The sequence below is a fragment of the Bombina bombina genome, chromosome 5, assembly GCF_027579735.1.
Source record: "Bombina bombina isolate aBomBom1 chromosome 5, aBomBom1.pri, whole genome shotgun sequence".
Lineage (NCBI taxonomy): Eukaryota > Metazoa > Chordata > Amphibia > Anura > Bombinatoridae > Bombina > Bombina bombina.
Window position 1 is genome coordinate 872,812,903 of NC_069503.1, and position 22,844 is coordinate 872,835,746.

General features: G+C 38.2%; 1 protein-coding gene across 1 annotated transcript in view; it reads left to right on the forward strand.

Moving 5' to 3' along the window:
• The first annotated feature begins 19,072 nt into the window (after positions 1-19,072).
• Positions 19,073-22,844, forward strand: part of MAPRE2 (microtubule associated protein RP/EB family member 2) — a 546,785-nt gene continuing 543,013 nt past the window's right edge. The window contains exon 1 of the mRNA XM_053715023.1: positions 19,073-19,157. The gene's annotated coding sequence lies outside the window, so the exon portion shown is untranslated. The remainder of the gene's footprint in view (positions 19,158-22,844) is intronic.

The following is a 22,844-nucleotide window of genomic DNA, read 5'->3' on the forward strand; positions in this document are numbered from 1 at the left end:
CTGGTAGTAAGAATGTTAGTGATGATGCCCTCTCTCGACAATTTTTCGCCTCTGTCCAAGGAGGAGTCTTTACCCACTCCAGTTATACCTCCTGACCATATTTTGGTTACCATACGTACTAATTTGACTTCTCCCTTGGGGGAGGAGATCCTGGCTGCACAAACCAATGCACCTCCTGAGAAACCTAGTGGTAAGTGTTTTGTTCCTGAGAATCTTCGAACTAAACTTTTGCACACTTACCACTATCCTAAAGCCGCAGGTCACCCAGGCAAGAACCAAATGATTTGGTCTGTCACTCGACAATTCTGGTGGCCATGTCTTCGTTCTGATGTTGCTTCGTATGTTGCCTCCTGCTCAGTTTGTGCACAGAATAAGACTCATCGACGTCTTCCTGTGGGTCTTCTTCAACCTATTGCTAATGGTGAGCGTCCTTGGACATATCTTTCCATGGACTTCATTGTCGAGCTCCCTGTTTCCAATGGCAATACTGTTATCCTTATGGTGGTTGACCGTTTTTCTAAAATGTCACATTGCATTCCGTTGAAGAAGTTGCCTACTGCTCAGGAGCTTGCTTCAATTTTTGCCCGGGAGGTCTTCCATTTAGATGGGCTACCCAAGGAGATAATGTCGGACCGGGGTAGCCAGTTTGTCTCCAGATTTTGGCGTTCTTTTTGTGCTCAAATGGGGATCCAGCTTTCCTTCTCCTCTGGATATCATCCTCAATCCAATGGGGCTGCGGAACGGTCTAATCAAGCTCTGGAACAGTTCCTCCGTTGCTATGTCTCAGATCACCACAATAATTGTTCTGTAATAGTGCTATTAATGCTTCCTCCAAGTTAACCCCAGTTCATGGCGAATTATGGGTTTCAACCATCCTTGTTGCGTGATTCATTCATGTCTCAGGGTATTCTGGCTTTGGAGGAGCATCTCCGGCAACTCCGTTCAACGTGGGTGCAGAGTCAGGATGGCCTTCATCGTTCTATGCCGCACCAAAAGTTCCAGGTTGACCGTAGGCGTCTGCCCGCACCTTCCTACCAGGTTAGTGAGAGAGTTTGGCTGTCCTCCGGCAACTTGAACCTTTGTGTGCCTTCCAATAAACTGGCTCCCCGTTATGTTGGTCCTTTTCGAATACTCTGACGGGTCAATCCTGTGGCCTACGCTCTTGACCTTCCTCCTGCAATGCGCATCTCCAATGTTTTTCATGTCTCCCTCTTGAAACCATTGGTTTGTAATCGGTTTACCACTTTGTTGCCTTGTTCCCCTCCTATCTTTGTTGACAACCATGAGGAGTATGAGGTCAGCAGCATTATTGACCAGGGGCCGCGTACAGTATTTGGTTCACTGGAGGGGCTACGGTCCGGAGGAGCGTTCATGGGTTCCCTCCTCTGATGTTCATGCTCCCGCCCTCCTCCGTGCCTTCCATGCCCGTTTCCCCAATAAGCCTTTTGTCCTCCCGCGGGGGAGGGGTCATTGAGGGGAGGGTACTGTCAGGGTTTTTTTCCCTGCTTTGTTTGCCATGTGCTGCTGGCAGCCATTTTACTCACCTCTCTTGCTGACTCTGGTGCATAATGTGTGATGCTGCTCATTTCCTGCACTTCCTTTTATGGCCAGACTGGTGTACATCATCCGTGTGAGACACGATGCAGTCTCAGAATTGTGATGTCATCACTTATTATTTAAAGTCCTCTGTTCAGTATGCTTTGCCCTTGCGTTGTCTGAGACCTGTTTGTGAGAGCTGATTTATCAATGTCTCGCAGACATGACCCGATGTAGCAGATCATGTGCGCCAGACATCGCTGAATGCCAACAGCATACCCTGTTGGGATTTAACATTGCACAAGCAGTTCATCAGCCACCCACTGCACATTCGCGGCCAATCGGCTTCTAGCAGGGGGTGTCAATAACCTGATCGTACACGATCGAGCAGATTGCAAACCCTAGCCTCAGAGGAAGCGTATGAGTTAAGAGGCAGTGGTCTTAAGACTGCTGCTTCTTAACTCCTGTTTCCGGCAATTGTTAAATCGGCCCCTATGACTGGATAGGGTACTCATCCCAAGTCACTGTGAAACCCACAGCCCTAAATACTTACAGACAGTTGAACAGTTCCCAGCAACCCAGGCAGTTAACCCCTGAGCAGCCTGGGTGACAGGCCCAAAAGGAAACTTACAAAAATTACTAACACAAAACACTGAAAACCTGGCACTCACTAGCAAGCACACTGTAAATGTAAAAGCAAAAAGGGGAGAGACCTTGAAGAGGTCCTGAGCTTATACCTTTGGTGCCAAATGCAACTGACTCTCCCATTTTGCTTTTAAATATTACTGTGTATTACTGCATACCATGTAGCATGTGTAACTTATAAGTGTCCAGGAAAACATGGCAGAGGTGGCAACCCTACTTGGGACGTGTACTGTTTTAGGAGTTGATTTGTATGTGTCTAGGAAATTACAAAGGGCTGGTGTTACCATTGTTTGTATCTCAGTGTGTTTGGTTGAAAGCATGAATTGTGGTTGTAGGTTAGAGACGCAGGGAGGAAGAGACCTTGATGTGGTCCTGGGTCTTTTACTATTTGGTCAAATGCTGTAACTAACTCTTCAATATTGCTTTTACTCTAGTTGTGTCCCGGACTTTGTATGTGGTGTGTTAATTATACTAATTATATATATATATATATATATATATATATATATATATATATATATATATATATATATATATATATATACTACTTTACTTTTTTACCTTTGGATTAATTTATAATAATATTTTTTATATATTGCCAAGATTGGTACTGAGAGCATGGAATCAAAGGCAGGGGGCCATCAGGAAGAGTCGTGTCAGGCCTGAGAAGGTCAGGGACCAAATAGAGGTGAGTCATAGGCACCTGTCATGGCTCCACTCCCACAGACACCTGTGACTCCTTAGATTCATTCTATAAGCCTTCAGGTTCTAGATAGCATCCAGAAAATGTTGTGAGGTATGCATGCACATTTTTATTGTCAAATGAGTTAAGTGTTTGTCATTTTTATACCATGTGATGTCTAAAGCTACATCTGACAGATATCTGAAAGTGGAAGACTCTCATTTTCTTAATGAGGAGCCATGTATGTAAAAAATTAGAAACCTGCTTTGTGTACATGGTAGACTGAGGTTAGGTTATAGAGCGAGCATGCATGTGTGCTGTTGAAGAGGTTGAATAATAGAGCCCTGGGTAATTGGTCAGGCAAAACAAGACAGTAAATAGGGCTGGGCCCATAATTTAAAACAAAAAGTGAAAAGCTGCAAAAAAAAAAAAGTTACCTGCAGTTGTTTCAAGGTGGATTATTTCACTACACAAAAATACAGGTTTATGTCATTTAAGAATAAAATTGTTATTGTTGGCTTCAAAATTATTTTAAAGAAACGTATATATATATATATATATATATAGTCACTCGCAATCAAGCATCATAATCTTCATCACAATTAAGCCTTAGTTTAAATCATCAATATATTATTACTTGCCTCATTAATTTGTAGCGTCTATCCATTGCCTCCATCCTCCGCCCGAAGCACAATTTTATTTATTCCCTGATGTTTTCTTTGCTATCCAATGAGAAACCAGGCCAGCTGGCGCCCATTGCTACCTACATCACGCCCCTTGTAAGAACTCCATCCTCCCATATGTGTGGAGTGGGTGTGACCGCTCAATACATCACACTATCACTAAACACATATTTATGAGGGGACAGAGGAAGAAGCGGAGCTCGGTCAAAACTTAAATATTAAAATAAAAAAATAGAAGTGATTTAAAAACAAATACATAACAGTTTGATAGTTAATAACATGTTGTTATGAAATATTTGTTCAAATATGTGTAAATTTACCATCACTTTAACATTATCTGATATATATATAAATATACATTTAATAATAAAAATTACATTATTTTCTATGTGAAGAACATAGGAATGTAAAATATGTGTAACTTGCATTGGGGTTCGCTATTGAGGTCTAACGTGGTGTTGGGTTAGCGCACATGAATAATTGCTAACTTCAATGCACATTCTTAAAATATTAAATGTAAAATATAAAAACAAAAATATTAAAAATGATTATACATAAAAAATTCTAAATAATCCATAGAATGTATCTATATATTTTTACAGTATGTATAATAATTTTTAATAATTATTATTTTTGTATATTTTTTATTTAATATTTCAAGAATTTCATAAAGTAATTCTTCATGTATCTAACCCGACACCGAGTTAGATCTAAATCACAAACAATAAATAAAATAATAATAATGTAAAATAAATATCTATACCTATATATCTATAGAAATAGAAAGTATAAGGACCACACTCGCTGGATTTCAGACAGACTTCAGTTTTTCTTTATTCTGGTGACGTTTTGAGGATAATCTCCCCATCCTCAGGCCAACCAAAACAACAGTACAATGTGTGTATTTAAACCCTAAATCCCTCCCACAAGTAAAAAAGGGGCCAAAATGAGTTCCCATGACAACCAACAAACAAAATAACCTAGTTTAAAATCACACTGTGTATCTTAAAGGGACAGTATACTGTAAAATAGTTTTTCCCTTAATGTGTTTACAATGGCTTTTTTTACCAACTGCAGAGTAAAAAATGTATGAAAATCAGCTTTTTAAGGTTTATTTGTGTATATTAAAGCTCTGATTTTGTGTTTTGAAGCCACAGCCTAATAAAATGGGTTGAGCTTGTAGGTATAATCAGATCTCATTACTGTATCACATTGTGCACATATACCTGCTTCTTTATCTTATATCTGTCCTTAAAACAATCACCAGTACTTTGAGAGAACAATGGAAATTCAACATTTTATTACCTTATCTCTGCTTTATCACACTGGGAGTGTAATTTCTTCTGCTGGCTGTGTTTACACAGCTTATCTATAGCTGGTACGCGCGGCCACAAACTTTCAGAATAGGTGGGGATACCACATGCTAAATTAACAATTTCAAATGCCAATATAAGGGTAAAGGAGCTACTTGTAAACAATTTAATACACTCCAGCAGGTAAAGTGGATCATTGGGAACAAAATAAAGGGGAGAAAAATTTTGAGTAAACTGTCCCTTTAAAGCAGTATAACACCATGTATACAACATACCATTAAACTTGCCAGGATGTATTGTAGCCAGTTTCTAACATGTTACAATTTTTCAAGAAATCAGAGAAATAGGTCAGTAAATATTTAGATAAGTATGATATGACAGAGCCAGTAAGTGAACTAAACCAGATCATAATATAGCTAACTGGATTATAACATCATATAAACACTATATTACAGGAAGAATAATCATATAGATATAAATAAAACCTCCAGTATATGTCAAATTAATATCCAGTTATTGGTTTAATGTCAGACAAAAAGTGTTAATATTAAACAATGTCAATTAAGATATGATTGTCAGTGGACATAGGGGTTTGGCACTGTTAGCCAATAGAATTAGAGAGCCATTAACCATTCAAAATACCACATTACCTTATTGCAGAGTCTCTAAATTATATATAGTAGAGAGCTGTTATAACTTCTAATAGATAATGTGTTAGAATTCTATGTACTTATTTATCATCAGAATACGGCTCATACATATCTTTTATTATAAGCGTTACTAGCTGTGATTGAATGCATGATTGCCAGTTATTGGTTAAAAGTCAGAAAAAAAGTATTAATATTAAACAACCTCAATTAGGATATGATTGTCAGTGGACATAGTGGCTCAACTGGCCAATAGAATTAGAGAGTCATGAACCATTCAAATTACTACATTAAAAAACCTAATGTCATTTCTTGAGTACTACCACAATCATTGGATTTTGATATATTTTTTTTTTATTACTGTTGTTTTCTAGCACTTAGTATTAATCCAGGACAACTAGTAGGAAGTTTTTTTCTCCCTTCCACCTCTCTCCCTCTTCATCTAAGGTTGCCCCACCCCCTTGCTTACTAATACAGTATAGTTGTACACCCCTATTACATGTCACCTTAGTAGTTGAATATGGGAGACTTTAGATTAATAACACATAACGTCCAAGGGTTTAACACTCCCACTAAACGAAGCCTCCTACTTAATCACCTAAGGAAGAACAATATAGATATCACGCTTATCCAAGAAACACATTGGATACGGACAAAGGAAAACACTTACCATTTTCACAATTACTCGCAAGTTTTTACAGCTTCATTTGATACTAAATCAAGAGGGGTAGCAGTTCTAGTTAAAGATACTCTTGCTTTTGCAACAATCTATATTGAGAGAGATCTACAGGCATGATACCTCATTATTGTATGCAAAATTAATAATGTTATCCTAACTTTGGTGAACGTATACGGTCCTAATTCGGGCCAAACTAGGTTTTTGAGAAAGCTCCTGGGGCGGGTGTCCACTGTGAGACAGGGCGAATTGATAATAGGTGGGGATTTCAACGTGGTGTGGGATCCAAACATTGACAGACAATCTCATACACAAGGAGGCATTAATAGGGCAGCAGGTTCATTATCAAGGGCCTTCCGGTACTTGATGACACAATATCAGTTGTACGATACATGGAGAGCTATGAATTAAGCTGCAAGAGAGTTTACTTTTTATTCAAACCCCCATAAGTCTTACTCTAGGTTGGACACTATCTTTGTACCCCCTCGGCTCATTGATAGGACCACTTCTGCAAAAATACTGCCATCCTACTGGTCCGACCACCAAGCGGTTACGGTGGGCATACGTACATGCCTGAATCCTGGTGCTTTTCCTGGAAACTAGCTGACTGGCATTTTGGCTCGCCTGCACAGAAAGTTGATATAGGTTGCATAATTAAAGACCTTTTTAACATAAACGATAATAGGGAAACCTCATTGCAGACGTTATGGGCAGCCTTTAAAGCATATATGAGAGGTTATTTTTTAAAACAGGAGGCCATAGCTAAGAAAAAGAGAGGGGAATCATTGGCAGTATTGACGTGTCATCTACGAGAGTTGCAAAGATTACTCGAAAACACATTTTCGCATCAGGTAAACGACCAGAATCAAACTATCAGATGCCAGATTAGAGATCTAGAGATGCCAAGAGTACAAAGGACATTAGAAAGATTTAAGCAGATGTATTATTATAGTAATAATAAAGTGTCAACCCAATTAGCTAGTAAACTCCGTAATCAGACGGCGCAGCGTAGAATTTTAGTTTTAAAAGAGGGTACCAATATTTGGACATCTCCAGGAGATATAGGTAGGACTTTACATAAGTATTACAGTTCTCTTTATAACTTAAGTCCCCTAGCAGGAAAACAACATCCAAGCAGGGAGCGAATAAAGCAACACTTAGAGACTCTCAATCTCTCGACCTTATCTCTAGATAACGTAACTCAGTTAAAAGGGCCGATTTCTTTGGAAGAGGTTGCTATGGTACTGAAGAATATGAAAATAGGTAAGGCCCCTGGCCCAGACGGCTTCTCTGGTAGGTTTTATAAAACCTTTAGTGAGCAATTAGCGCCTATCCTCCTAAGATTTTTTAATGAATCCTTCTCCTCGGGTAGTTTTCAGTCTGAATTTCTAGAAGATTCGATCATTACCCTATTAAACCCGGATAAAGATCCCCAAAATTGTGGGAGTTATCGACCGATCTCTTTGCTCAACATTGATACTAAGATATATTCTAAGATTTTAGCCGGTCGCCTGTCAGGTACTCCTCTCATTTATAGGCACGATTAGGGCCTTGCAGTAGTTATGCAAACATCGATCGGTTTCACCACACAAGTCCAAATATTTACCAATTAGAGGTAACCCAAATTTTATGCCAGGACTCACTACCAAACCCTTTACAATTTGGGAACAGAAAGGGCTCAAGTTATGAGAAATGAAGAAGAAAAAAAGAGGGGGGCGCCTCATGTGTGGTATCATCAGTGTGAAACAGGAAATCAAAGATAATATAGCCAAATGAGTACTCACATACTCCAGTAGCACACTTATGTGCTGGTAGGGGCAGGCTGCAGAATTAAAAGAGGTTTGACAGCTCACCCGTCCGACAGCGCTCTTAGTGTTGTAGTGCATACAAAACTAAAGCACTACATGTGCAGACTATTTTAATATGCGACCAATAATGTTTGTTTAATAACAAATGGGTACTCACATACTCCAGGAGCACACCAATGTGCTTGTGGAAGCTGGCTGCAGATTTAGGTAGGTGTGGCAGCTCACCCAGACAGATGATCGCTTGGTGGTGGTGGTATTTGTGGAGCAGAAGGTACAATAATCCAGGTGTACTAAAAGTAATAATCCAGGTGTACTAAAACCAATGTCAAATTATTGAATCTAATGTCAAATTATTCTCTTGGTATACCAGAAAAAAAGGCAGAGTGTAGGTCGAGAGATCCACTCAACAGATCATAAAAATCCAAAATATTTATTAAAAACAAAGGGTTAAAAATAAACAACACAGTAGTTGTTTATAATAATAACAAGTGGATAACAGGGTGACCAATGTTACCCCAATGATTGCAACGCGTTTCTCGGTTCGCAGACCGTTTCATCAGGCATAAAAAAAAAATTGATAATGATTCTCCTTCCTACCTCTGCCTTATGTACCTAACTGACAAACATTTACCTTCCTAAGTGGGTTGTCTTTCTTAATTAATCAATGACTAACACCTGTCTAATGTGTTCAGAGTCTCTGAATTGGGGAGGGGAATGCCTCTTATGAACATATAAGGTATGCTGTGTTGGAGTAATAGAGCATGCTGTACATTATGTGAGCCATTAAATCCAAATTGGCTTCTATCTATGTCTGTAGATAATCACTATACATTTGTCCTTGATGGAAGAACAAAAGAAGAAATGTCCTATAGTATTATTGCTAAATGGTTTAGCGTGCTACCTTATTGTTATCTGCTATGAGCCCAAGTAAAAAATGAACAATAAGGATATTAAACATAAATTAATAAGTATAGACATAAGATCGCATTGTACCCTTATTGTTGCCAGCTTGTGGTCAACATGATGATCCGATTTACTGTTTGCTTGCTTGCAAGTATATCTAAATCATAAACTGTGTGAAGGCTGTTTATTTTTGTATTATCGAAGGTGTGGGTTCACATATTCCACCACATCATTGGTTACTTTGATTTGCATACAGAAGAGAGAAGCGCTCTAACAGGAACGAACAACAGCTCATCAGCTAGTTCTCTGGCGATTTACCACCTGGAGCAGCCTCTTTTAGACCAGTGTGCTTTTCACATTGGAAAACTATCCTGAAGCATATCAGTCTGATCCCGCCAGTTAAGGTCAGTCCAGCCCCGAAATACCAGGCAATTCTCCTTTGAACAAGGAACATGACAACCCCAGACGATCATTTCGGCCTTATATGGGCCTCATCGGTGAGGTGCAGCCACACTCCTCTAAGCAACACTGGGCAAGGAGTCCATATCTGGTTTCCCCCATCACCCATAGGGAGACTTCCCCAGGGTCATAATTAATTTGCATACAGAAGAGAGAAGCGCTCTAACAGGTACGAACAACAGCTCATCAGCTAGTTCTCTGGCGATTTACCACCTGGAGCAGCCTCTTTTAGACCAGTGTGCTTTTCACATTGGAAAACTATCCTGAAGCATATCAGTCTGATCCCGCCAGTTAAGGTCAGTCCAGCCCGATGTGATGCCGATGTGAATCTCCACCCCCTAGTTGCTTGTCATTGTACTGGGTGTTGTATGTTTACATTGCGGGGTGTCTAAAAGAAACCACGCCCTCGTACTCATATTACATTGTATCATTGGCTGCTTGGATATAGTGGTGGTGTAAGTGGTCCGCCCCCTATGGTCATCATTGTACATTGATGTTGTGTTTTGATAATACGATATATAAAGGTCTATATCTCCGCCTCCTATGATCGTCATTATACCAAGTATTGTGCGTATGATATATAAAGGTCTGTGTCCCCTAAGTGATTAGGTTTCCACAGTAAAATAACTGCCACTATACATCTAAACTCTGATGAGGTGGACAAACAGTAAGTTAATATAATGGACCGCACTGATTAAGTTGACAATAAATCTATTTGAAGAGCCGTATTTAGTATATCTAGGTATTGCCCACAAATAAGTAAAATTGCTCACCTATTTTGCTTGTATAATGTAACTGCTATGTGTTCCCATTAAATCATAATAACTATAAGGGTTCCCTTATAAGAAAATCGCGTCTTGACATTAAACGTCTTCAACAAGGGGTGTATTGTAATCAGCCAATCGCTGTCTCTCTATAATGGTTTGTTGACAGACTCTGGCTCACTATCGATTGGTTTATGTGCCGGTCTTTTATTAGCCAATGATAGCAATGACGATGTATATTAATGGCTATATTATTAATGTGTTTAAGGATTCAAAACTTCAAAAATGTTTCTATATTAATTTTTTGCAATGACGGTGTATATAAATGGCAATATTGTTAATAACGTATTTAAAGATTCAAAGTTTCAAAAGTGTTTCTATATTAGTGTTGATCACTGTAAATGTGAATACAAAGATAATAAAAAAATAAATAAAAATAAAAATAAAGCTCAAGTTAGCTCATCACTTACTAACTCAAAATATTAATATATTAGTCCCATTTGCAGAACTAATTAATACATACAACATACCTAGACAACACCATTTCACCTACCTACAGGTTAAACATTACATACAAAATGTAATGGACTCACAAAACATAGAACCCCATACCACAACAGTGGATAAAATAGTCAGTTGGGCCAGGCAGGGTAATAGATCTATAACACACATTTATAACATACTTCAAGAAAGCCCAGGTGACACTTTGATAACACAATTGGCAGCAGAATGGTCACACAGACTAGAATTAAATATCACAGATGCCCAAATTGTAAAAAGCTTTGACTTCGTCAAAAAAGCTACACTCTCAATGGATATAAGGGAAGCGCATACGAAGCTTATACATAATGCATACATTACTCCTAAGGATTATCAGAAGTGGGGATCCAATGAACCTCAAACTCTCAAACTTGTAAAAAAATGTCAACACCCAATATCTGATCTCATTCATATGATATGGAAATGTCCACTTTTACAAAAATTCTGGAATATAATCTCCTACTGGATAATGAATATATGCAATACCGAGACAAAACTCACCCTTGAGGAAGTGTTATTTCTAGACCTCAAATACATTACTAAATTACATAAAAGACTGATAGGAAACATAATCCTGATAGCTAGGAAACTCATATTGTGTAACTGGTTGGAAAAGAGACCCCCAACACTCACCATGTTAAAACATGCAATTATCCATCAAGTATTCTGCGAACAGGCAGATTCTTTAGGAGACATAAACTTAAGAACTACCAACTTTATTAAGAAATGGGAACCATATATAATTTCACTTCCTATTGAGACCCAAAAACAGATTATAGCACCTCTTAGGAACACAGAACATATCTTAAACGCACAACTCAGAGGGGAATGGCAATTGTGGACCTAGACATATAGAAAATAGCTAGTGGTGCCCTCCAAGTAGAGGACACTGGATAAAGATATCAAAACCAAAGGACTCATCCAGGGGACCGGAGTGGACAGGACTTGAAGAGAGTATGTATTAATGCAATATTACCGGACCAATTTAATAGTGGTCAATACTAGAGGTTAACATTTATGTTGTTATAGTTAGTTTATTTTATTTTGTTTGTTTAAATTACTTCTATTAGAAAAGTGGAAAATGTGTAAAAGGAACCTTGTTACCTTAATATACAATCACAATACTTAGAGTTATTTAAAGGGATACTAACCCCAATTTTTTTTATTTCATGATTCAGATAGAGCATGCAATTTTAAGCAACTTTCTAATTTACTCCTATTATCAATTTTCCTTTGTTTTTGTGTTATCTTGATTTGAAAAAGCAGTAATAAAAGGTTAGGAGACGGCCCATTTTTAGTTCAGCACCTTGGTAGCGCTTGCTGATTGGTTTGCTACATTTAGCCACAAATCAGCAAGTGCTACCCAAGTTCTGAACAAAAAATGGTCCGGCTCTAAAGCTTACAGTACTGCTTTTTCAAATCAAGATAACATGAGAACAAAGAAAAAATGATAATAGGAGTAAATTAGAAATGTGCTTAAAATTTCATGCTCTATCTGAATCATGAAAAAAAAATGGGTTTAGTATCCCTTTAATCAAAATTTCTACAACCCAAGCTAGTACTGTGACAAAAAGATACAGTCTTATACACTGTAAAAGAGATCAACAGAAAGTCAAATTGATAGTAGCATTTCAACGCGACCGGAATATGAGGACAATATTAACTGTAATCGGACTTTCTCAAATTTAATAAGGGTCACAAAATATAGATTATATGTTCTAGCAGTAACTCAATGTCATTTGTAAAACATAGACTGCTCTGTACAAATTCAATGTATGTAAAACAAGGTTGCCTAATAAAAAGATATTTAAAAAAAACAAATAAATAAGCACATGATTGTTAACATTCATGTTACTAGGGCGAACTAAGAACATCAGGTGTTTTTGCAGTTAGGAAATATAATACATTTGCCCATTTTCAGCCACCATGCAGACGTGTGCATTTGGATCTTTCGTTAGGATCTGAATGCGTTAGAAGGTGGCCATTTGGTTCTTTTCTGAGCTGGAATTAGAAGACTTGAGGTAAAATTACATTAAACACTTCATACATTTTATAAGCATAGTATCACCATTATTCCAGCTAGTCATGGGGGCCGTCATGTTGAAATCTTGCTTTCCCTGCATTCCAGTGCTGAAGTGTTTGCACTCTTGTTTAGATATCTGTAGTGAAATGCAGGCTCCAAAATTCAAGGGTTTATAATTAGAGGGAGGTGCATAAAACGTATTTAATGTTTAAAGTCCCTTTAAAGGAACAGTCAACTCCAAATGTTTTATTGTTTAAAAAGATACATAGGGGCCTAGAAACACCAGGTTATGAAGCAGCGATCTAAAGACCGTTGCTCTATAACCTGTCTGCCTGCTCTGAGACAGTAATCAACCCGATCAGATACGATTGGGTTGATTGACACCCCCTGCTGACGGGCGGCATTGTACCAGCAGTTCACAAGAACTGCTGGTGCAATGCTGAATACGGAGAGCGTATGCTGTCCGCATTCAGCGATGTCTGTCAGACATGATCTGCTGATCAGATCATGTTGGACAGACATTTGATAAATAGGCCCCATAATCCCTGTATTACCCATTCCCCAGTTTTGCACAATCAAAACTTTTATATTAATATACGTTTTACCTCTGTGATTACCTTGTATCTAAGCCCCCCTGGTCACATGGCTATTTATTATCTATTGACTTGCATTTTAGCCAAATAGTGCAGTGTCATCCATAACCCACTGGAGAGAGCACAATGTTATCTATATGGCCCACATAAACAAGCAGTCACCTGTTGTGAAAAGCTAATAAAAAAGCATGTGCTAAGAGGCTGTCTAAAGTAACTTAGAAACAGGCAGAAATATAGAGGTTTAAATGTTATAAAGTATATTAATATATAAATGTTGGTTGTGCAAAGCTGGATAATGGGTAGTAAAGGCATTAGCTATATTTCTAAATAATAACAATTTTGGTGTTGACTGCCCCTTTAAGCTATCCGAATTATGCATGCAATATAATAGAAACATCCTCTTTTATTACACAATGATTGGGTAAGCTTATGAACAAGTGTACAAAAAAAAAAAAAAAAAAAAAAAAGCAGGCTTTTCATATGTTTTGTAGTGGTGAAGGCTGTTGAATTTAACCAAAAAAATCATATGTAAATTATTCTGATTTTTGTTTTTTAGATGAACAGTAATGGCTTTGAATTGAAAAACCTTGTGGAAATCTGCACTTTGTACAGCTCTTTTAATGGATTGAAACGTGCCTAATTCACTTCACAAACGTTCCATTATTCATTGCCAAATTGAACAGATATAACTGTGGGTTAGAATGGTAATTTTGGATAAAGTTTGTTATAAGCATTTGAAAAAAAGAAAAATCAAGTTTCACACTCATATAGCTTTTAAATATACGATGTCTGAAGTATTAAAATAATCAGTTGGTTTATTTGTTTGTTTTATTTATTATTTATTTATTTTATAATAAAAAGTGCATTAGACTTTTATGCACAATTAAAGGGACAGTATATGCCAATTTTCATTTAACTGCATGTAACAGACACTACTATAAAAAAGAATATGCACAGATACTGATATAAAAATCCATTGCAACCTTTTAAAAACTTACAGCTAGATTACAAGTTATAGGGAAATGAACAAAAGCAACAAAAGTTGCGTTATTTAACCCCCTATAGCGCTGCCATTACAAGTTTTCAAACAGCTGGCTTGTGCATGTGACAAGGTGCTTTTAAACTCCATACGCACACAATTCAAGCACTGTTTTGACGTGCTTATGCATGCTTCCCCCATAGACTTCAATGGGGAGAGAGGGTCAGAAAAAAGCCTAACACCTGCGATTGCGGAATGAAAAGCTCCGTAACGCAGCCCCATTGATATCTATGGGGAAAATAAAAGTTATGTTTAAACCTAACATCCTAACATAAACTGACAACCACAAATTGAGGTGCACATGTAGACTCGGCTGATAAAGGAATAGCTTTACTGATAAATTCTTAAAACCAGCATGTGTATAAAAAACTGCAATGTACACTTTCGTTGTGGGGGGCTTGCGGTTTAGGGGTTAATAGGTTAATTATAGTGGCGGCGGTGTAGGGCTTAATAACTTTAGTACAGTGGGGGCGATGTGGGCGGATGGCAGATTAGGGGTTAATAATATTTAAATAGTGTTTGCGATGCGGGAGGGCGGCGGTTTAGGGTTTAATAACTTTATTATAGTGGTGACTATGTCGGGGAGCGGCGGAATAGGTGTTAATAATTATTTTTAGTGGTGGCGATGTTGGGAGCGCCAGATTAGGGGTTAATAACTTTAATATAGTATTTGCGGTGTGGGAGGGCCTCGGTTTAGGGGTTAATAGGTAGTTTATTGGTGTTTAGTGTACTTTGTAACACTTTAGTTAAGAGTTTTATGTTACAGTTTTGTAGCATAAAACTCATAACTACTGCTTTTAGATTGCGGAACGGATCTTGGCGGTATAGGCTGGAACGCAATTTTTTTAGCCTGACTGCAAAACTCGTAATGGCAGCGCTATGGAAGTCCCATGAAAAAACGTAATTTTTACGAGTGCGGGACTGACGTTGCGTTACAGGCTAAAAGGCTTGAGTTACAGCTATACCGACAAGACTCGTAATCTAGGTGTTACTTAGAAGCTCATTGTTTAGCACTATTGATGAGGCATACCCCCCAACTGTCCCGATTTTCGCGGGACAGTCTTGATTTTAGGGGTCTGTCCCGCTGTCCCGGGTTGCTAGCCATCTGTCCCGCATTGCCCCATGCATTAAAAAAAAAAACATCTTTTTTTTTTTTAAATTCTATTGGGCCCATACTCAGAAGCAGCTGGCTTTTCTCTCCCTTGGTTATATACCTGTTAGTTTCCTTGTGGAAAAGTAATGGTGTGTGGGTTAAGCAAGAGTAGGAAGGCTGTATACCCTCTGACCTCAGGTAATGGTGACCTATAACCCCTGGTAGTGATGACGTCCAACCCCTGGTGATAATACTAGCATGCCTTCAGTTTTATACAATGAGTAGTGCAACACCAGGGTAATGAACAGTGGCAGCCTCAGACTGCCAGCTAATGTGCTTGCCAACCGCAGGACCTCATACAATGAGTTACAGATACCCATATATGATGTAGTGTGTGTCTATCTGTATCTATAAGTGTGTATGTGTGTGTATCTGCATGTATAAGTGTAAGCTGTGTAGTGTGTGTGTATCTATCTGTATCTATAAGTGTGTGTGTGTGTGTGTGAGTATCTGCATGTATAAGTGTAAGCTGTGTAGTGTGTGTGTATCTGTATGTATAAGTGTAGGCTATGTAGTGTGTGTGTGTATCTGCATGTATAAGTGTATGCTATGTAGTGTGTGTGTATGTGCCTGTATAAGTGTATGATATGTAGTGTGTGTCTGCATGTGTAAGTGTATGAAATGTAGTGTGTGTGTATCTGCATGTGTAAGTGTATGCAATGTAGTGTGTGTGTATATGTATGCATAAGTGTATGCTATGTAGTGTGTGTGTGTGTATCTGCATGTATAAGTGTAAGCTATGTAGTGTGTGTGTGTGCATCTGTATGTATAAGTGTAAGCTATGTAGTGTGTGTGTGTGTATCTGCATGTATAAGTGTAAGCTATGTAGTGTGTGTGTGTACCTGTATGTATAAGTGTAAGCTATGTAGTGTGTGTGTGTGTATCTGTATGTATAAGTGTGTATCTGCATGTATAAGTGTATGCTATGTAGTGTGTGTGTGTGTGTATCTGCATGTATAAGTGTATGCTGTGTAGTGTGTGTGCGTATCTGTATGTATAAGTGTGTGTGTATCTGCATGTATAAGTGTATGCTATGTAGTGTGTGTGTGTGTATCTGCATGTATAACTGTATGCTGTGTAGTGTGTGTGCGTATCTGTATGTATAAGTGTGTGTGTATCTGCCTGTATAAGTGTTTGATATGTAGTGTGTGTCTGCATGTGTAAGTGTATGCAATGTAGTGTGTATGTATCTGCCTGTATAAGTGTATGCTATGTAGTGTGTGTGTATCTGCATAAGCAAGTGTATGCTATGTAGTGTGTGTGTATCTGCCTGTATAAGTGTATGATATGTAGTGTGTGTCTGCATGTATAAGTGTATGCAATGTAGTGTGTGTGTATCTGCCTGTATAAGTGTATGCTATGTACAGGGAGTGCAGAATTATTAGGCAAGTTGTATTTTTGAGGATTAATTTTATTATTGAACAACAACCATGTTCTCAATGAACCCAAAAAACTCATTAATATCAAAGCTGAATAGTTTTCGAAGTAGTTTTTAGTTTGTTTTTAGTTATAGCTATTTTAGGGGATATCTGTGTGTGCAGGTGACTATTACTGTGCATAATTATTAGGCAACTTAACAAAAAACATATATATACCCATTTCAATTATTTATTTTTACCAGTGAAACCAATATAACATCTCAACATTCACAAATATACATTTCTGACATTCAAAAACAAAACAAAAACAAATCAGTGACCAATATAGCCACCTTTCTTTGCAAGGACACTCAAAAGCCTGCCATCCATGGATTCTGTCAGTGTTTTGATCTGTTCACCATCAACATTGCGTGCAGCAGCAACCACAGCCTCCCAGACACTGTTCAGAGAGGTGTACTGTTTTCCCTCCTTGCAAATCTCACATTTGATGATGGACCACAGGTTCTCAATGGGGTTCAGATCAGGTGAACAAGGAGGCCATGTCATTAGATTTTCTTCTTTTATACCCTTCCTTGCCAGCCACGCTGTGGAGTACTTGGACGCATGTGATGGAGCATTGTCCTGCATGAAAATCATGTTTTTCTTGAAGGATGCAGACTTCTTCCTGTACCACTGCTTGAAGAAGGTGTCTTCCAGAAACTGGCAGTAGGACTGGGAGTTGAGCTTGACTCCATCCTCAACCCGAAAAGGCCCCACAAGCTCATCTTTGATGATACCAGCCCAAACCAGTACTCCACCTCCACCTTGCTGGCGTCTGAGTCGGACTGGAGCTCTCTGCCCTTTACCAATCCAGCCACGGGCCCATCCATCTGGCCCATCAAGACTCACTCTCATTTTATCAGTCCATAAAACCTTAGAAAAATCAGTCTTGAGATATTTCTTGGCCCAGTCTTGACGTTTCAGCTTGTGTGTCTTGTTCAGTGGTGGTCGTCTTTCAGCCTTTCTTACCTTGGCCATGTCTCTGAGTATTGCACACCTTGTGCTTTTGGGCACTCCAGTGATGTTGCAGCTCTGAAATATGGCCAAACTGGTGGCAAGTGGCATCTTGGCAGCTGCACGCTTGACTTTTCTCAGTTCATGGGCAGTTATTTTGCGCCTTGGTTTTTCCACACGCTTCTTGCGACCCTGTTGACTATTTTGAATGAAACGCTTGATTGTTCGATGATCACGCTTCAGAAGCTTTGCAATTTTAAGAGTGCTGCATCCCTCTGCAAGATATCTTACTATTTTTGACTTTTCTGAGCCTGTCAAGTCCTTCTTTTGACCGATTTTGCCAAAGGAAAGGAAGTTGCCTAATAATTATGCACACCTGATATAGGGTGTTGATGTCATTAGACCACACCCCTTCTCATTACAGAGATGCACATCACCTAATATGCTTAATTGGTAGTAGGCTTTCGAGCCTATACAGCTTGGAGTAAGACAACATGCATAAAGAGGATGATGTGGTCAAAATACTCATTTGCCTAATAATTCTGCACTCCCTGTAGTGTGTGTGTATCTGCATAAGCAAGTGTATGCTATGTAGTGTGTTACTGTGCATTTTTGCTAACTTTAAAGGCCAGCATCTAGAATATTAATGGGGAATGTAGAGAGCAGTTTTAAAGAATCTATTATTAAAAATATGTAGCACTGAGGTTAGGCTAGGATACCCACTGAAAGGTGCTGAGAAAGCAAGAATAGCAGACCCTTTCCTGCATATGAAAAGACAGATTACACAAACAAGAGCAAGTAGGAATCTTTAGACTTCAGTCTACATCTGATACTTTGGGGCTTGGAGTGTGAAAATCAGAACGTTTAAAAAAAATAAGCAAAACTACATTGTTACAAAAACACCCTAAGATGGGCTATATAAATGGAACATCTACAAAACATTTATGCAAAAAAAATCTAGTGTACAATATCCCTTTAAAGTTCCATAAAATGTTAAATTAACTTATACATATATAACACACTCTCTGCATTATTTGTAGAACGCCTGCCCAGCACACGCCCATTATTTTTCAGCTTGCTGTAGTAAAACCCCACATGCTTCCGTGTTGGCCACACCCACCTATCTGTCAGACCACGCCCCAATTTAAAGCACTGCTCGCTACATTCACTTAACTGGGTGGGTTTGTCGGGTGACGTGATTCGTGTAGCGGGTGTGGTGTCGGTGGGCGTGTCAGGAGAAACCGAGGGTGGAACAACAAAGCAGGAGCTGTCACTGACTGGAGACTGTGACAGGGCTCTGAGACACCGGTAGCCAAAGCAGGTGAGTCAGGTGCACATGTACAGACCCAGGCTAGGCGTGCGCACTGATCACATTGTGTGTGAGAGAAATATTGCTACAGCGCAAGTTATTCTAGTTGTTGTATACTGCACCCTTGTTTGTGTAAATATTATACCTATGCAGTTGCATTGTAAATTGTGCAATTTGTGCTACTACATCTGACTGACAGTGACCGCTATGAAATCATTTATAGCAGGCGTGGGGTTTGTATCGTATCTACAAATTACACTTACAGCATGGGAGTTCTGCACCTGATTACCTATCGTTCAGCTATTGGTTATTTATGATTCTGTGAGACCACAAGCCCAGTGTTTGTTGACTGTGTATATAATAATAGCTATCTCCCTATCTGCTATACTCATATAGCAAAAGGAAGCAACACAAATGGTTAATGAGTAATGTGGGGTGCTTTGTGCGTGCCACGCTGGCAAAGCTCGGGCTTTACAATCTCTTTGTGTTTATCTGTCACCCCCCTCTCCAGGATGTTACCCTTTGTGTGTGTGTACAAGGGGATCCTGTCATGCACATGAGGATGGGAGGTGAATATGCACAGAGAAGGAGATGCCCAGCGCTCCCTCCCCATGCACATGACCAGGAAGTGTCAGTTTGCCTGTCAACTTGTTCAGCAGCTGGTTAGCAGAGGAGCAGTTTTCAGGTTATCGCCCTTCTTTACAATCTCACATTTGTGATAGGCAAAATATGCAGCTGACTTTTGTTGCATCACTCAGAGAGGCTCATGCCAGCCTGGTTAAAGGGACAGTCAAGACAAAAAAAAAACTTTAATTTTTCAAATATGGCATGTAATTTTAAACAACTTTCCAATTTACTTTTATCAACAATTTTGCTTTGTTTTCTTGGTATTCTAGTTGAAAGCAAACCTAGGAAGGTGCATATGATAATTTCTTAGCCCTTGAAGACTGCCTCTATTTTATTTACTTTTCACAGCAGGGGAGAGCAAGCTCATGTAGGCCATATAGATAGCATTGTGAGCAAGCTCGTGGCTAGTGGCAGATACTGCACTAATTGGCTAAAATGCAAGTCAATAGATAATAACTAAAAGTCATGTGATTAGGGGCGGCCAGAAGATGCTTAGATACAAGTTAGTCACAGAAATAAAAAGTGTATTAATATAAAAGTGTTTTGCAAAACTGGGGAATGGGTAATAAAGGGATTATCTATCTTTTTAAACAACAAAAATTCTGGTGTTGACTGTCCCTTTAAGTGATGCGGTTTTGCTGCCTATTAACTGTTGCCTTTTATTTGGTTTGTTGTAAATTTGTCCAATACAGCCAAAGACATGCTGCATATAGGGATCACCAATAATTGTTATAAAACATATTGTAAGTTATAAAACCTATATTAATTAGCTTCATACTGCTGTAAATTGATCTGAATATTCCAGTGTGTTCATTTAAAAGGCACTTGTTGTGCTATTATGCTGCTGAGTGACTAATAAATGCTTTGTAAATAACCACTAGTAATGATGATCATTTTCCATCTTTTGTTGTAATTGTTCTGTCATTTTATAACTCCCTCTGGTACAGTATATCACTAGTGTTTTTTGTGATGATGGTCTCTTTTCTTAGAGTAACCCCCTAAGCAGCTGGTTAACCTTCCAGGCTCACTCTTTTGTTTCCTGAAGCTAAATTTCCATTTGTGGATGGGTAATTAGGGTTATTGAAATGCTTTTATGAGAACAGCTTCTTTCCCCCAGAGAGGAGATCTCCATATTCAGCTGCCTTATGCCATGAGCTGTTAAGAATTAAAGGCATCATAAGAGAAGAGAAAAACCTCAGTGACATTATACAATGATGTCAGACCTTCCCCAGCATCACCAGGTATTGCATATCCAATGTGTCCCAAATGCAAATTGTGGCAAAACAGTGTTGCATTTGTCAGATTTGCTCTAAAGGATCATTGTTTCCTGCAACAAAGGCATCGCAGAACAGTTGTTAAAAAAATCTATTTAGTTAATTATATAGTTGATATTCAGATTTAGGTCTTCATGCATAGGTTATCACTTATTTTATAAATAAGTTTATATAGTTTAAAAAATAACAGTCAACACCTACTTAATTTTTCAGTTTTGTGTGTATAGTTTATTTTTAATGTTATAGTTTTTTTTTTCTTCTTTCTTATTTGTACTTTTCACTACTATATATATATATATATATATGTGTATGTGTGTGTATGTGTATATGTATATATATATATATATATATATATATATATATATATATATATATATATATATATATATATATATATATATATATATATATATATATGTGTGTTTTGAGTAAAGCCGGCAAACATTCTTTCATTAAAAGGTCCAAGTTTATTCAACAAACTTTAAAAAGCAATAATCGAAATTGCAACAAACAGCTTAGGCAGCAGTTTTGTCTGACATGTTTCAAGTGACTTTTAGTGAACCAATGAGAAACAAGCTAAAGGTATTTATTTTAACTGCTCATATAGTTTTAATTATGTGTTTGCTGGCTTTATTCAAAACTTATTGCTAAATAACTTTTCCCTACCAAGCTGATCACCTTTGGGTCCACACAGAATCCACTATTGCACAGATCTACAGGGTCATTGGAGGTGAAGCACTCACATGGTAGAGAAAGGGGCAGGATCTTTGCAAGACGCTGAACGCACCAGACAGCGTGGGAATCCAGGAGATTGTCGAGACGAAAAGGCAAGCTTATCCCCACAAAGGCTAAGGAGGTAACCTTCTGGTACGTGGAGCACCTATCATCTCTCACTGTGCTGCAGAAGCGGCCAATGGGATTATGAGTTGTTGGACGCCCAGAGTTTTTCGGATGTCAGTTTTTACCCTTGCCCTGGGGAGAGCATAGCGGTCATCTCTTGTGATTATTCAAGTGCTATTCCTTTGAAAGCCCCTTTCTCCTGTTAGTTACACTGGGGTTATTTAACTGTTGCTTACATTATATATATATATATATATATATATATATATATATATATAATTATTATTTTTACAGCACCTCTCAGATTTGGTGCACTTGTCTGCATATTTGCTCTATGCCAGAGAAATATTAAAGAACACATAAAAACGTCTATTCGAAAGCTACAAATTTGTATATTGTCTCAAAGAACCTATAAATATATTTGAAATAGACTTTTGTATTTTTTATCTATGTTTAATTTATAATATATTTGAAATTGCTGAGAAATCAACTTTTAACTGTAAAACAAAGTATTTAATTACAAATATTGAAAGCTTTATTGATAAGACACATGTTTGCAATATCGTATTCAATCGGGTTGATTTCTGTTCGCCGCCTCAGAGCAGGTTGCCAGGTTATGGAGCAGCGGTCTTTAGACCGGTGCTTCATAACTTCAAACACGTGGCATCAAGCTCCATACGGAGCTTGATAAATATGCCCCAATATATGTTCTAAGCAGGCACAGTGTTTGATTGCAGGTGCACAAGGAATATGTACATATGCTCTGTGTGCTGTAAAAGCTATCACTGAAACAGTGATAAGTTTTACTAGGCGCAACTGTGCTAATACATGTCTATCGCCAAAATGCTTCTCTTCAAAGCTGAAGTTTTTTCATATGTCAGTTTAATGTTTTGCATCATCTTCCAAAATGCTGACATATACAATATCTAAATAGAAAAGAATACTAATTAAACAGAAT